This window comes from Drosophila biarmipes, unplaced genomic scaffold (genome assembly GCF_025231255.1).
Source record: "Drosophila biarmipes strain raj3 unplaced genomic scaffold, RU_DBia_V1.1 ptg000017l, whole genome shotgun sequence".
Classification (NCBI taxonomy): domain Eukaryota; kingdom Metazoa; phylum Arthropoda; class Insecta; order Diptera; family Drosophilidae; genus Drosophila; species Drosophila biarmipes.
In genome coordinates this window covers 960596-977730 of record NW_026114535.1, presented here as the reverse complement: position 1 = coordinate 977730, position 17135 = coordinate 960596, and the positions used below count along the sequence as shown (strand labels likewise).

General features: G+C 38.3%; 2 protein-coding genes across 28 annotated transcripts in view; one reads left to right on the top strand and one right to left on the bottom strand.

Annotated features, from left to right (window-relative positions):
- LOC127012037 (uncharacterized) overlaps positions 1-13832 on the top strand; it is a 141055-nt gene extending 127223 nt beyond the window's left edge. For both annotated transcript variants that reach the window (XR_007765461.1, XM_050890155.1), the window contains exon 2: positions 13808-13832. The gene's annotated coding sequence lies outside the window, so the exon portion shown is untranslated. The remainder of the gene's footprint in view (positions 1-13807) is intronic.
- LOC108026765 (glutamyl aminopeptidase) overlaps positions 1-17135 on the bottom strand; it is a 502322-nt gene that overhangs the window by 211573 nt on the left and 273614 nt on the right. The window lies entirely within an intron of this gene.

The following is a 17135-nucleotide window of genomic DNA, read 5'->3' as shown; positions in this document are numbered from 1 at the left end:
GTTTATATTGTTCAATACCCATTCAAGGAGCCCCGCACGCCAATTGGCTCCACTTTGCCACAGGCTTTAAACCGCTTCGCCGCTTTGGAAAGGAAATTTAGAAGATTCCCCGCACTCAAACAACAATATGTGGATTTCATGGATGATTATTTAAATCGAGGACATATGGAATTGATTCCGGCTGCTGCAGGCGGTGAGGATCCCGCCCTTTACAACTATTTGGCACACCATGCAGTTTTTAAGCCAGATAGTACTACCACACGTTGCCGAGTGGTATTTGACGGCTCTGGAAAGGATTCCACGGGTCATTCTCTTAATTCGCGACTGCATATAGGACCGCCTATTCAACGGGACTTAATTGGAGTATGCCTTCGATTTCGTCAGCATCGTTATGTATTTTGTGCAGACATCGAGAAGATGTTTAGAGGCATTTTGGTGTCGGACGAACATACACAGTACCAACGCATAGTTTGGAGGAAGGATGAAAACGCTACGATGGATCATTATCGACTGTTGACAGTAACATATGGATTAGCTTCATCGCCGTTTATTGCAGTTCGAGTTCTTAAACAGCTCTCGAATGACTATGCCGAATTGTATCTCACCGCTGCTGTCGTGCTCAACAGAGACGCGTACGTTGATGATATTCCTACTGGATGCGACAACATCAAGGATCTCATTGCACTCAAAGATGAATTGATTCTGATTCTTAGCGAAGCTCAATTCAAATTGCGAAAGTGGAGCTCAAACTGTTACGCCCTTTTAAAGTCGTTGCCAAAGGAGATTTGTGAGTATCCACCAGAGGATTTAGAGGAAGACCGCTCAATTCGATTTGTTAAAGTCCTGGGATTGTGTTGGGAACCAAAACCGGACTATATTTTCTTCAAATTAGAAACCCCCGCATTTACGACTGCTCTTACTAAACGCATATTGCTTTCAGAACTAGCCAAGATCTACGACCCGCTGGGTTTGCTTTCGCCAACTGTTGTTTTTCTGAAGATCCTATTTCAAGATAGTTGGCTAAGTTCTGTCGATTGGAATGAAGTACTACCGCAGCAAATATGTACACGATGGCAACAGTTTGCATCGGAAATGCATTTATTGGAAACTTGTCGAGTTCCTCGCTACATATCTGCACCACATCAAGAAATGGAACTGCACGGATTTGCTGATGCATCATCTCAAGCGTATGCTGCCGTCATCTATAGCCGCGTCGAAGTCAACAATGGATATGCTGTCAAACTGATTATGGCTAAAATTCGCGTAGCCCCTATTAAGCCTATCTCCATTCCGCGACTAGAGTTAAACGCAGCTCATTTACTCTCTAAACTGATTTATCTGGTCAAGCAATCATTAACTGTTCCTATTTCCAGAATTAATTGTTGGTCAGACTCTGAAATAGTCCTGCATTGGCTATCTTCTCCGCCTAGGACTTGGAACACCTATGTTTGCAACCGCACTGCTGAAATTCTAGAGGTTTGCCCACGCAGCTGCTGGCAACATATTCGAAGTGGTGATAATCCCGCAGACTGCGCATCGCGAGGAGTACTGCCAAAGGACCTCGTGGATCATCAAATATGGTGGAATGGACCACCTTGGCTATCTCAGTCACGTTCAGCTTGGCCACCTGTTAAAGCTAAGTTTGTTCTGTCGACAGAAGGAGAGGCCTGCCTAGAGATGAAGGCTGAAACGAAAGTTAATGTACACATTTCCGACGACGGAAATTCGCTATCTTGTATGATCAACAAATCCTCCTCATGGTCCCGTTTATTAAGGATAGTCAGCTACTGCCTTCGCTTCGTTCATCGTCTTCGTGAGAGGAATCGACTTTCACCATTCCTATCGGCGTGGGAGCTACAATATGCACGAGCTAAGATCTTTATGCACGCTCAAAAGGAGTTCTTCAACGTGGAGTACCAGCAGTTAACTACCGGACAGCCATTGTCGAAGAAATCGAAGTTGATCCGCTACACACCCTTTTTAGACGAGCAGAGAGTAATGCGTGTTGGTGGTCGCATCGATAATTCTATAGCTACTTATGACGCAAAGCATCCCATTCTCCTTCCTAAGGAATCTCCAATAGCTGGTCTGCTAGTTCGCTATCAACATGCTGCATTGTTACACGCTGGAGTCGAATACACGTTTCATAGTCTACGCCAAAGGTATTGGATTCTAGGAGCTCGGAACCTCGTCCGCAAAACTGTATTCAATTGCAGAACTTGCTTTCTGCAGCGAAGACACACGAGTTCTCAGCTTATGGCTGATTTACCGGAGTTTCGAGTTCAACCCGCCCGTTGTTTTCTGCACACTGGATTGGATTATGCTGGACCTGTGTCAATCAAAACATCGACAGGCCGGACACCAAGATTTGGCAAAGCTTGGTTTGCGATCTTTGTCTGCCTATCTACAAAAGCGATTCACATAGAATTGGTCAGCGATTTGACGACATCCGCCTTTATAGCCGCTTTCAAACGCTTTTGGTCTCGACGTGGACCTATATCAGATTTATACTCGGACAATGGAACGACTTTTCATGGAGCCAAAAGAGATTTAGCTGAAATGCAACGAATGGCAATAGCTCAAAGTCAAGATGAAGAAATTTCAAGCTTCATGGCCAGCCACGAGATTAATTGGCATTTCATTCCGCCATCTGCTCCCCATTTCGGAGGCATTTGGGAGACTGGTGTGAGATCCATAAAGCTGCACTTAAAACGAGTCATTGGCAGCAGTGCCTTGACATTCGAGGAGTATTCGACCCTGTTAATTCAGATTGAAGGGCTTCTGAACTCTCGCCCTTTATGCGCACCTAGCGATCACAGTCTTAACCCGCTAACTCCTTCTCATTTTCTAACAGGTCAGCCTCTCACTTCGGTACCAGAACCATCTTTCCTGGATGTAAATATCAACAGACTGCAGCGCTGGAGACAACTACAGGCCAAGGTTCAAGGTTTCTGGAAACGTTGGAATCTCGAGTATCTCAGCACGCTTCAACCTCGCACGAAATGGCATCAAGATGCTCCAAATGTTGCCGTGGACACACTGGTTGTGCTGAAGGAGCCCAATCAACCGCCAAGCAAGTGGATGCTAGGACGAGTCACCGAAGTTCATCCTGGCCAGGATCAGAGGGTTCGGGTGGTCACCGTTAAAACCGCCAAGGGAATCTACAAGCGCCCTATTACGAAAATTGCTGTGCTTCCTTTGAACTGAACCGTCGTTCAGGGGGGCCGGTATGTTGGGAAATAGTTCGTCTTTATGTTGAATTTAAATAGTATTACATTTGCTTCTTTACTTTTGCCTATTTACCTATAACCTATTTTTACCTATTACCTATAGTACCTATTTTTGCGCACATCATTGTATTGTAACCATTTGGGAGCTTTAAGCTCACACACATAGCCGAAATTGCAGTGCAATGCGTTAGTATTAGAACATCACGCGATCGTTTTTCTGTTCTTTTTCTGCACGTTTTGCAAGCCGGCTGCATTCGCTTGTTGATATTAACCGCAACCGCTCGCTGATAGCAACCCCGCTTAAAGTATTGTAAACCCGCTAAATAGTGAAAATAAATGCATAAAACTATAATAAAAACCATAATACAGTCCACTATTCATAAACACTTATAATAAATCATATTAAATTTTTCAAAATTGTAAATTTAAGCATAAATTTTAAATGTTTTATAAATTTTGCCCATCTTACACAATTCTATATTTAAACTACATTACTCTTTACTATTTCACAAATCGCATACTTAAATTAATTAACTTAAAACTTTTACGTTTTTTACATAGGGAGGGAGATGAAGTATGCACACATATTGCTATCCACTGAACCAAGTGTACTTAAAGGGTAAACACTACAAAAAAGTCGTACATTATTTAAGGCCCCGGTCTTAACTCCAGTTGGCTGAAATATTAACAGTTTATGAAATGAAAACGATAATCAATGAAAGAATAAAACGACAAGTGAAAGGGTATAGGATTAGTTTGTAAGCGAGAGCTCTGGAACAATTAGAATTTTAATGGCCCCCGCCTCCTCACTAACTAGCAAATTAATGGGCGGTCTCATGGGGTATGTGGATTCGGGAACACTTAGCATAATTCATAAAATAACTGATTCTAATGGGTTTCAAGGTCATGAAAAGGTACGATCATTCCTATTTGACCTTATTGACCTCGTGAACTTTTCCGTCATTATGAGCAATTAATATTCAACAGGTGTTGTTGTGTAAGTGACCTCTTCAAACCAACCTACCGCTTTGCTCTATGATTTTACATCTCGTTTATCGATTTGATGGTGTTCTTTTGGTTAAACTTAATTTTTAAAAATAAATCAATACATCTCACCTCTTCTAGCCAATGAATAGACGATGTAACCTTTTAGAACTACCTTCATTCTTTTTGAATTTACAAAATCTTAAACGAACCTTCTGTGTGTACTTTGTCGATTTAAAGGTGACTAATTGGTTACACATGTATCAAATATTTTTCAAAATCAATATTTCTAATCTCTAATAACCAATGAATATTTAATGTGATCTGCTAGAAAATTAAACCGAAAATGAATAGCGAAAATCAGTTTTGTCTATCCTGCAAGTGTTTTGATCAAAAAAAAATAGGTGGGAAGAATAATTTCCGCAAGGAGTCGCATAAGCGAAATGCAACTCTTTGACGGAAGAATAAAAAAAAATTGTGAAAGATTCGGGGAAAGAATATTGCATAACATGTATGCAAACGGTGGATCGGACTTGATCGAACCTGAAAATATCTTGAGTGAAGCTGATTTTGAATGTATCTGTCATGAACATAATGTGGAAATAATTTCAAAAAGTCAGATATTTCAATACAGAGATTGTGGATGGTCGCCTATAAAATTAATTCCCTAGGAAATGAATGTAAATCATTATACACCGCACTATGGGAAATTTTAACACGTTTTACGCCAAAACCCAGTCAAACCCAAGAGTGGTTTGAAGTTGATTTTGACTATCAGAATGTTTTAAGATAACAGCAATATCCAATGTTACTAACAAAAAAATTTACCAGACTGCACCACTATTAAGTTATCAGATGTTAAAGTCTATTTTTATTTCAACGAGGTGGCAGCTCTAGTAAATCACCAATTATTATACCCGTTACTTGTAGAGTAGAAGGGTATACTATATTCGTCGGAAAGTATGTAAGAAGTAGAAGGGAGCGTTTCCGACCCCATAAGGTATATATATTCTTGATTAGGATCACTAGATGAGTCGATCTAGCCATGTCCGTCTCTCGGTCTGTCCGTCCGTCCGTATGAACACAGAGATCTCGGAAACTATAAGAGACAGTAAAACAGTCGAACTTGGCATGCTGATTCCTGGGCTTCCTACGCAGCGCAAGTTTGTTTCAGCGGGGTGCCACGCCCACAATTCGCGAAAATCTGTAGCGCCTACAGTTTATATGACAGAAAGTTTTAAAATTTGGCCTTTGAGACCTTTACCAATACTGTATATTTCCCGCATTTTTGTCTGATAAGTTTCACTTCTATTGTTAGCTTTAAAAAAACAATACATAACTTTCTTTGTTATTAAAAAGTAATTAATTTAAAAATATTTTACAACATAATTTCACTTACTTAACGTATATATAACGGATTTTGGTCTTTTTTTAAGCAATATAATAGTATTAAAAAAAATTACGATTTTTCTTTAAAAATGGCGGAAAAATATGAATATAATTTTTTTTTAGGGTTCGGTCTTCTAATAAAAAAAAATAAAGGATACAATTTTTTCTTATTTCTTTTATTTCCAAAAAAATATTTTTTAAATAAAGACGGTATCGCTCTTTTATTTATTATTTTATTATCTTTAAAATTCAAAAAACAAAACCTTTAAATATTGCTTCGTTTTTAAGTTATTAATTAATGCCACAAAAAGTGGTCAAATTTCCCAAAGTGCACCGATGGCTAGCAAAAATCCGTTCATCTTTCATCTAGCGAAAATCAGTTCACCTTTCATACCACTACCTCGTTTCCTTTTAACAAAAAAAGCTATCGTTAACGTATGTAACGAAAATGATCAATATTGATTTAAATAGTCCTTGATTTCTGCATTAAAAATTTAAGGAAATGCAAAATTATGTTCGGCGTATAATATTGACATATTTCTGAAATAAGTGATGAATTAAAATTAGAAATTAAAGGGCTGGCATTTCCCATTAAAAAAATGTAATAAATCTTTTCTAAAAAAGAATACCTAAATGAGCTTAAACGTTTTCGGATATAATGAAAATACGAAGAACCACTCTTTTAATCGGAAGCGGGAAAACCTCTTCATATTAATATGTTGTTTTTGGAAGATAGCGGAAATGCACATTATATGTACGAGTACAATAAAAATATTTCAAGGTATCTCTTTACCTTTATCATTTATCTCTTTTAACCTTTTTAAACAATTAAATATTTTTTCATATTTTGTTTCAAAGACTAATGACTGCACAAAGAGGAAATAATTAGAAGGTATAATGTATGTTTAATATTCTCCGGAACTGAGGAAGCTGCATTGAAACACATGACGCTATGCAGTAGGAAGGTCTCGAAGAAGCCGCAGCCCCAAAATAATAAATAATTTACACAAGTTCAACATCAGCTTCAAGTTCCATTCGTTGTCTACGCGTTTTTTGAATGCATTCTAGAACCAAAGAATCTTGAAGTGAGCCCCAAACTATTTAATATTAATAAACCTATTCCAATATCATACGCTTATTATATAGTATGCACTTTGGATTCTAGACTAGATGAATTTTTTTTAGAAACAGGAATTAAAAAGTACCAATTATTAAGGGAAACTATTTTTCTGTTTCGAAAAAAATAAAAAGTTTTAGTGGAGATAGCTTGGAAATTCGTTTTCCCGATACATACAGGTTCATATATATATGTAAATATATATATATATATATATATATATATATATATATATATATATATATATATATATATATATATATATATATATATAAGTATTTGCATGTATATACTCGTATATATATTTGTGTATTTTACGACCCCAAGTCTTTATTTTTTGGAAGTGGACTTAATATATCCGTACCGCTTACATGATTTTATATAAATCTTCCATTTTGTATATCAAATTTTCTGGCCTCAAAAGAAGATAAGGTGAAAAAATGAATTGCTGATCCGGGATATAAGGAAAATTAGGAATTTGCAACAATGTTGGTTTAGTAATGAAAAAGATCTATAAATTAGTTCAGTTCTTAAGAAAGCCTTGATTAAAGAATTGCATTGATCCAAATAATTTACTTAGGCAAAATTAAAAAAAAAAAATATATATATAATATATAAATTTGAACATTTTTTTTAAGTTATTGAATAATTCTCCTTACGGAAAAACAATAAAAGACCCCGAGCAAGTTATAGTGTCTTCCCGGTCAGCAGTAGTCCAAAGGGGTTCCAGTCGTCTGTTAGTAAGTTCTCGGAGTTGATATTTTAAATATCAGATATTATATTTGTTGGAATAGGATTTAAAGGAAATTAATGTCTTCTACAATTAAAGTAGATTTGTAGACTGAACTCATATATTATTCAGCGGTGGACGAGTAGCCGCCGCTGCCGAAAGTGTACATACATTCTTTATGGCTTATACACTAATACAAAATTCGAAGTGTCCGCTTGTGTCGTATTTCCTGTGGCGAGTTGTCGGGGCATCCTGTTGCGATGTCAGCAAAACGTTAGCGGGACAATGGCTCGAGTGGTCGCCCAGTCAGCGTATTATTTCTAGGAAGGTTTGGCCGGAGGCTCGTTGCCTACCGACTGGTCGTTAATTTTTCCCCTCCTGGATTGAAGTAACGGCCAAAACAAAGGAGTGGACGTCACGAAACTCGGTTCTGGTATGGTAGCGAATATAATCTTCTTTCTTGTATTGATCAAAAGAATTGATGCCTAGATTAGATAGATAATAGATATACTGCTCCTAGAATAATAGATATACTGCTCCGAAATTAGTAGTCGTAAACTTTTTGCAGTGAATGATTGAATTGGAAGGATTGATGGATCGTAAATTGACATAGTGTAGATTAATATCTTCAATGTGATCGGTGAAGTTGATGTTGTGAATAACCGGAAATGTGACTTCTATATTTTCTCTTTCTTTGTCGTAGGGTATTTGGTTGATATGAACTTTGCAGTTTTTGAACGTGATTAGAGCAGATCCCTTAACTAAAATAAATATTCGTCAATTATTCGACGTTATTCAATGTTAGATTTAATCGATTTAGCGTCGCTTGTGAACAGCTGTGTTTACTTTTGTGCTCCGAGTTTTTGTCTTGTTCAGTGATTTTGTGCGAGTGTTCTGTGTGTATTTATTTACAAAGCTTAGCCCAACAATTGTGTTAAAATTTTTAAATAGATCTTCCAGTAAACGGCTATGTGTTTATAGGTATTTTAACATTTCTATTAGATTTGTTTAATCTCTTAGCTTTGTTAGCGTAATTAACGCTCCATAAACTTGCTTGAACCCTTTTACTCCCTCTCAATCTCCCTCGCTCTATTTTATTACTGTAAATTCTGTAACTCTCTATCTTTCTCTCTCTTGCTTGATTTACATTGTATTTGTTCGTGCTTAAAGTTGTTAGAGTCGCACAAGCCACGCTCAGTCGAAAGAATATTTTTTCTCTCGTGCTCTCTTACGTTTGATAAATTTTCGCGATCTCGCGCTCTTATTTCTTTCGCGTTTTGTGCCTTTATGATTTTTGAATTTGATCCCGGTGCAAAATTTACTTTTGGGTATTTTTAATATTTTATTTAATTTCATTTTATTTTTGTTTTCTTATAATGGTTCTTATCTGTCCTAAGAAAAATTATACACTTGCGTCTTCAACTAAAAACACCTTTATTTTTTGCTGGCTCTGCGATTCGATGACGTCAAATGTGCAGGATTCACCGGCAAAGTAAAAGATTTTATTGATCTTACCTCTGGTCTTATGTGGTCATGTGGGTCCTGCAAGGAAATGGTGGTTGAGATGAGTGGCTTTATGAAGCAGACTCGAGACAGCGTATTGAATATCTCAGGTGCTTTTAGGTAACTCAATGAGGGGTTCAATTCCGTCTGTGCCCAGTTTAATAATAATGCCCCTAATTTTCTGCGCGCTTTTAAAGTCAACTGTTCAGTGTCGTTATGTTTTGGCTAAAAAACGCGGAAAAAAAGCTAAAAGTGTCTTAATGGAAAATAAAGGTCAAGGTATGTAAATTTATAATTTCTAAACTTTTTACTATATTTATACATGTTTGTGTTGTTTTGTCCAATGTGTTGCAAGTGTGTTGTTCTAGGTTAATCTAACAAAAGTACACGTGTTCTGTTAAAGTTTTTTTTTAAGTGCCTCCAAGTGCCTTGAAGGTAATATATTAATGTTTTTAACAAATTACTATAAAATCAATTTTAAGTAATGGTTTTTGCCCGTTTTTGCCCCTTTTCGAAAAAACAATACATGTTGCAGGTGTTTATGAGTTTTCTCATGCAGCGCTCCTCGAAGTTTGGGAGGAGAGCAACCGGAAAGACGCCGCTGTTAGAGGTTTCGTTATAAAACGAATAACAGAAAGCGACAGGATTGACCTTTCTGAAGAGCATATGGGGAAAATACTAAATAAAGTTAAGTATTTCATTAACTATGTTAAGAGAAACTTACCGAAATGCAATCGTATGTTAGGGCGTTTTAAATCAGTTGGCTGGGTTCAAAAATGGTTATACGCATTGACAAGCAATCAGTCACTTTGAAAACTGGGAGAAAAAAGTCGAATTATGAAGATGCAGGACCTCGCCTTAAAAGAAAATTAGCATCTGAGCTGCTTCCGTTTCAGCAAAAAAGTCTAAGGAACCAGAAATCGCCTTTTTATTAAAGAAAGCTACAAGCAGTGAAGACATAAATGATTTAAAAAAAAAACTTAATATGAATGAGCCGATTCCAATAAGTCCTGAAAGTGCACTGGCATTTTTTATTGAAAATGGATTTACAAAGCAGCAATATTTGAATATAAGAGCACTAAATAAGCAACAGGGATGTGATATTTTCCCTTCATGTAATCAAATCGCCGAATCCAAATTGAAATGCAGACCACTGGAAATTAAAATCTGTGAAACGAAAGCGGAAGTCTCATTCCAAAATTTGCTAGATCATACAGCTCACCGCATACTTGAAATGCAACAGGAAGTTTTTGATATTTGGCCAGATGCAACAGAATGCACTTTAATTGTGAGCTATGGGTTCGATGGGTCTACTGGACACAGCACATATAAGCAAAGATTTCAATTGAATGAATCTGTTGGCTTAGATCATTCACTTTTTGTCACCACTGTTATACCGTTAAAGCTAATAGATCAGCATCATCGGGTTATTTGGATTAATAGGACTCCACAGTCAGTGAGATTTTGTCGACCTTTGAAAATTGAGTTCGTGAAGGAAAGTACTGCACTGATTTTAAAAGAGAAAAAAAATCTGGACGTGGAAATAGAAAACCTAAACGTATTATCTTATAGCTACAAAAGCAATATAATAACTGTAAAATACCAAACTCATATGACTTTAATCGATGGTAAGGTCTTAAACATTGTAACCGGAACCAATTCGTGCCAATCATGTCCGTTATGTGGAGCAAAGCCTACTCAATTGCTTAAAACAACTGATTTTAACTCGCCGATTTTTAATGTGAAATCAGAAAATTTAAAATATGGAGTTTGCTCTGCGAATTTCCTATAGAATTGAAGTAAAGAAATGGCACGTCAAAGGAGATGAAAAGCTTAAAGTATCCTTGCGTAAAAAAAGTATTCAAGAGAAGTTGTGGATTGAGCTTGGCCTTAATGTAGATACACCAAAACAAAATGGAAGCGGTAATAGCAATGACGGAAATACCGCAAGACGGGTATTCTCAAATAGTCTAAAATTTTCGGCTATCTTGGATTTGGATTATAAACACATCTATAATTTTTATATTATTTTAATAGCTATTTCTTCTGAGCATATTATTGACTCCGAAAAATTTAAATATTTGTGTAACAATACTTTTAATTTATATATGAAACTGTATTCTTGGTATCCAATGTCCCCAACCGTACATAAAATATTGGTACATGGACACCAAATTATAACCCATTTTATTGTTCCAGTTGGTGTGCTTGGAGAAAATGCATCTGAAGCGCGAAACAAATTATACAAGAGCGATCGAAAGTCAGACTTTTACAGACTTTGAAAGTGTCACTGAAGTATGTTAAATACGTTTTTTAATGAATGCGTACCTGATGTGTTTCTTTCAAACCTAAAAAGGCCTCCTTGCTTTAGTAATGCGCTTCAAAGACTTAAAAACCTTAAATCTAACACTTATAAAAAGTATACAAACCGGGTAGACCAGCAGATTTTTTTAAATATGTGGTGGCTTGAACGCATTTTAATGTTCTTAACAGTCATTACTATCTTATGAATCTAAATCGATGTAAATTTGAATTTTCAAATGATCCGAAACAGTTTAACAACTTTGTTAATGCCATGCGTAAGTCATCGGCATTGCCTTCATCGGTACGTCTAAACTAAATGGTAGCGTCGACGGATTCTGAAATTATTGATTTATTTGCTGAGTTTTTCCAAACTACTTATAGTTTGACAGCTTGTTCAAATTCTAACTACCCTAATCCTTTAAATAGGACAAATTGTATTTTTCACCTATAATAACCGAAAGCTCTTTATAAAGAGCTTTAGCAACAACAACGCCAACTTATTCTCCCGGTCCAGATGGACTTCCTGGATGTGTGCCGAAGTTTTGAACGTCAACCATTTGTAAACCGATTTAAAATATTTTATTTTGTCTTTTTCATCATCAGTTTTTTCTACTATCTGGAAGAACTCATTTATTATTTCACTCCATAAAAAGGTTACAAAGCCGGATGCCCAAAATGATAGAGGTATTTCTAAATTGTCGGCAATTCCTAAGCATTTGAACGTACTATCATTTGCACCATTATATTATATATTATACATATTATAATGTACATCCTCGCTCATATCACCGTGTCAGCATGGTTTTGTTAGCGAAGATCGACCACCACCAACCTTCTTAGATTGTCATCTTTTGTAATAAATGGATTTAAGAAAAAATGCAGACTGATATTGTGAATATAGATTTTAGTAAGGACTTTGACTGCGTTAACCACTCTATTGTATTTAAATTAGATCCGCTTGGGTTTCCTGGTAATCTTTTATCGTTGATTACATGTTTAATTTAATGATAGGACTCAGAGGGTTATATTCAAGAATGCTGTTTCAAACTTGATCTACGTGACATCTGGAGTGCCTCAGGGAAGTCATATGGGCTTTTTACTTTGTTTACTAAAGATCTTCAATCATTACATATTCTCGTGTACTAATGTATGCTGATGATGTTAAGCATTGTATATCATATATTGATAAAGCGTCGGGACTTAGCTTACAGTCAGATATGGATTGTTTTTATTGAACTGCTTTAAATGCATCGTATTAACTTGTTATAGGGGTACTCCTCAGTTATCAGTTACTTTCTTAAAATTACTCCACTCGACCGTATATATTGTGAGGAGTTGAATAACTCCCCACAAATCCCAGCAGCAGATGGCCGGCCGCTCACCAGGTACGCGGCGAATTCGGGTAGTGGCGGGGCGGCGAAGAGCGAGGACGTAGAACGAGAGAGTTTGGAGATCGAGGACGGAGAACGGGAGAGTTTGGAGAGGAAGAGAGTTTGGAGACGAGAGTTTGGAGACGAGAGTTTGGAGAGCAAGAGAGTTTGGAGAGGAAGAGAGGTTGGAGACAAGAGTTTGGAGAGCGAGAGAGTTTGGAGAGCAAGAGGGTTCGAAGACCAAGGGAGTTTGGAGACCAACAATGGAGACGGAGAGAGCGGAGACTTGGCGGGCGGAGCGAGAGTGCCGTGTGCAAAAAGGAGTAGCGGGACGCCGCCGGACTTTGGACTTTGGAAAGAAGGTGCCACATCTCAGCAGCGGTGCGGCACACAAACATGTCGCATGGGTCTCCGGGATCAGCGGGACGGCGGCATCAGGCTGGACGGCGGCGGGAGGCAGTGCGTCAAGGACAAGAGGGTCAAACAGAAACCATGGACTTTGGACCCGATGTGGAGAGTTTTGGCGGGCCGTGTGCAAAAGGGAAATAACGGTTACCAGAGGCCCTATATAAACCCGCTGGGCGCTGGCAGCGGAATCAGTCATTCGGCATCAGTCATTCGGCATCAGTCATTCGGCATCAGTCATTCATCATCGGTCATTCAGCATCAGTCATTCAGTCGAGAGCATTTAGTCGAGATCAGTCAGTCAAGAGCGAGCCGTCAGTCGAGAGCAAGGAGTCGTCGGAAGCAGCGCCGCGGGAGCCTACGAGGAGCAAGATTGTCACGTCGAGACGTTCGGGATTGGGATTACTAGGAATCTCCGAACTGAGACACAGGTGGCTGAGGTCTAAGGAGGCGCCACACGGCTAAGTTCTGTTCTGTCCTGCCGACGAAGTCCTGGCGGTACGCCTGGAGGGTCTACTAGACTGAGATTTGAAATCGAGAGTAGCAAGCCAGAAAGGAGAGAAGTCCCGGAGCGGCGTAACAGAACCCCTAGAGTAGCGAGCCAGAAGGGAGAGAAGTCCCGGAGCGGCGTAACGGAACCCCTAGAGTAGCGGGCCAGAAGGGAGAGAAGTCCCGGAACGGCGCAACAGAACCCCTAGAGTAGCGAGCCAGAAGGGAGAGAAGTCCCGGAGCGGCGCAACAGAACCCTGAGAGTCACGAGCCAGAAGGGAGAGAGGTCCCGGATCGGCGTATACCCTCGAACCCAGCACAAAAGTCAAGACCAACAGCCACCTGTCAGGAATAGTTCGCAGGATATCGCCACCAGCAATCAGGACACCACATCGCAACGGCCACGCAAGGAGGATCGAGCCCGCAGGAACGGCACGGACAGTACGCGGAAGGGTGAGGCTAGGGTGGAACGTTCGTTTACACGAGGCACAGAAGCGAAGTGAAAAGCGAGACAGCTCCCTGGCGTTCTGCCTTGACTGTCCGCACGATCTGAGCGGAAGCCCGTGGGACCATCCGGGACAGAGCAAGGGACAGGCGGTCGGGTATCGAGAGGAGTGATCCTGGAGAGCTCGTCAGTCTGTTCACCCTAGTCTGAGAACGGTGACGCTTCCCTAAGCCCGCACGGCTGACCCCATAGCGAGTCTGAATCGTGGCCGAGCAGTCACCGAGCCAGCCACGTCAGGAGCAATCAGCGGTCAAGGATCTTCGAGGAGCGACAAGACAGCCAGCCACGTCAGGAGCAATCAGCGGTCAAGGATCTTCGAGGAGCGACAAGACAACCCACACCGTCGGAGACAGCGAGACGAGCAAGTTATAAAGCCGACTGCAGTCATACCCGCAATAAACAAACTCCGAACCCAAGAATTCTGTGCTTTTTCACTGAACTACTTGGCGGTCACGTTTATATAAATTTGGTGGGACGAACACACACAATCTACTGAGCTAGCCGCACAAATACCGTAGCGAGCAGAAACCAAAGAAATCAGTTCGTTACAATATTCAGTTAACGATTTAGGTGTTCTTCCGGACCCTAAACATAATTTGACTACCACATAATGTCCACTGTTAACAAAGCCATGAGTTTTCTTAGGTTTATAAAGCGTTGGTCGAAAGAATTTGATGACCCTTGTCCGTCCTATTTTGGAATATTGTTCGTCGGTTTGGAGTCCACAGCCCTTTCACAACCTTTATCATTTAAACCTTTATCATTTAATTTGCATTTCAACTTCTATCCCGGTATTAAAAACTAAAATTTAATCCATTTGCTTGATTCTTAGTTGTGCCTTTTATTTTCATTTGTGTCCCGTCTCTATTTATGTATCTTTTTTGCCGAAATTGATAATACGGCCCCGCGCGTGACAACTTGCAGTTTTCAAAGTAAAATTATCAAGTCACTCGGTTTGAAGGTTGAGTTTTGTTGAAATAGAGTTTCGCAGATAAAATACTTTGGCAGAATTAAAAATTTTGGATTCATTTATAGGTAAAGTAATAATGTGTGTTAATTTGGTAAATATTTTGTTTAAATGTATTTGTATTTGTATATTTAAAATGTATAATGCATTTTAAAATGGATCTTAATTCCGATCATAGAACTATTTAATTCTAACATCTCAAGGATGTGTTCGTCCGTATTTGATTACAGTTAATTCTTGTTCGGATACAATAAAATTTGGTACAATGTTTAAATTGGCTAATAACAAGCTTTCCTTCATATTACATAAGTAATTCGACAGTACGTATACATTCATATGAACTCAGGATATATATTGGTATGTTTGTAGGAGGTGGTGCTCTGAGTTAACGGGTTTAAAGATAGTGTTTTTTTAGTTGTTCAAGAAGTAGTTAATTGTTTGTTGTTCTTTATTAATATGATCCATAATATTGTCGAATCTTTCCTTAATGTCGTTATAAATATCTCCTGTTTGTTTGCAAATCTATCTATCTGTCTAATTTTGTGTAACTTTTGTTTTCTAGTTAACATTAGTGTAATTTTATTGTCTTTTAGTACTTTGCGTTGGGAAAAGCGAGAAGTGAGCTTGTTTCTTCTATTTTCTCTCCTGAATACTACATCGTCAACTTTAACTGAGATTGGTTTGACTCTGTGTACATTTAATTTTTTAATTGTAGCATTCATCTTTTTTTCCAGTTGTCCTTTGACTTTAGGATACAAGGTGGTTTAAAATTCGTTAAGTTTTTGCAGATAATCGTGTTCAGTATTATGTCAATGTCTTTAATTAAAACGTGAGTTCTTTTCGAGAATAATTCAAATGATCTGTATTTGGTTGCAGAGTGTTCAGCATTGTTGTATGTAGTTAGGGTTTCAAATAATATTTCGTCGTGGTCGTGGTTCGAAAATAAACCTATAATTTTCGGTAAAAGACGAATGCATTCTTTTTATGGTTGAATTACTCGTAGATCGTGGAGATTGGAAAGATGTGACATGGGTAATATTATCATTTTGCTTGCAAAATGCTTGCTTGCATTTTTCCTGGGAATTCCGCGCCCTGTTCTACTATTAATTTTGTTGGAATACTATCTCAAAAATTTACCCACATTTATACAATTTTGTACTGGGATTGTATAAGCGCTGGCAATTTTGAAAATTTTTCAATCAGTGTAAAAATTGTTTGGCCATTTATCATATAAATGTCCATGTGTACTATTTGTAATGATACTTTGGGAATTTCAGTCTGGGTGTTTTTCTGTCATACTTGAGTGTTTGGCAAGTGTCACACAGATTATTCATCTGCGTAATTTTCTGTTTTATGTAGGGGAAGTAAATTGTTCTCTTTAAATGGTTTAAAATTTACATTTCCCGACGCTACCCATCCAAAGAAAGTATTTTGTAGGTTTGGACATGAATGCTTGTGACGTATTCTTCCTTACCTTAGCAAGTCTAAAAGCAACTCAGCGCTGATCTAAGCATGTTCAGGATTGAAAAAGTACGCGTCTGCCCCAAAATTAGGCAACAGAAAAAACCTAGTAAGAGATACAGAACATGCAAACGAAACCATGCTGCCCATTAGGTATGTTGGTATTGGCAAGGGCAGAACCTCAGATCAAATTGCAATTCTTCAAGCCGATTTCCAGCCACTCAGCACTACGTTTCCCACGTTAAAACTCCTTTTTTATCCAGCGAATTCGCTCAACTTCCCAGAGCGACCAGCGTCCCGCCTCTCTCCCTGATTCCAGCCGGAAAAACCAAAGGCTTTTGCGCCGACCACGCCGCTTAAGCTTAATATTAGTTCGCACCATGCTCAGCCCGCAAGAGAAACTAAAACTAGAAACTAAAAAAAGATTGCGTAGTTTTTTTAGATAAATCCCCTAGGAATGCTGAAAATGTAAAAAAAAGAACCCAATATAAGTTTATAGAGCTCAGCGCCCATACGTAGTATAGTTAATTATTTAAGTGCCTAATTTTCTTGGTTAATTTTTTTTTGGGTAAAAAAAATAAAAAAAAGAAGTTGCGAAACAAAATGTAAAAATGTGAGAGGAGTAAAATATTGCGTCATAAAAAAATGGAAAAGTAAAACACGTATAAGTGAAAAAATAAA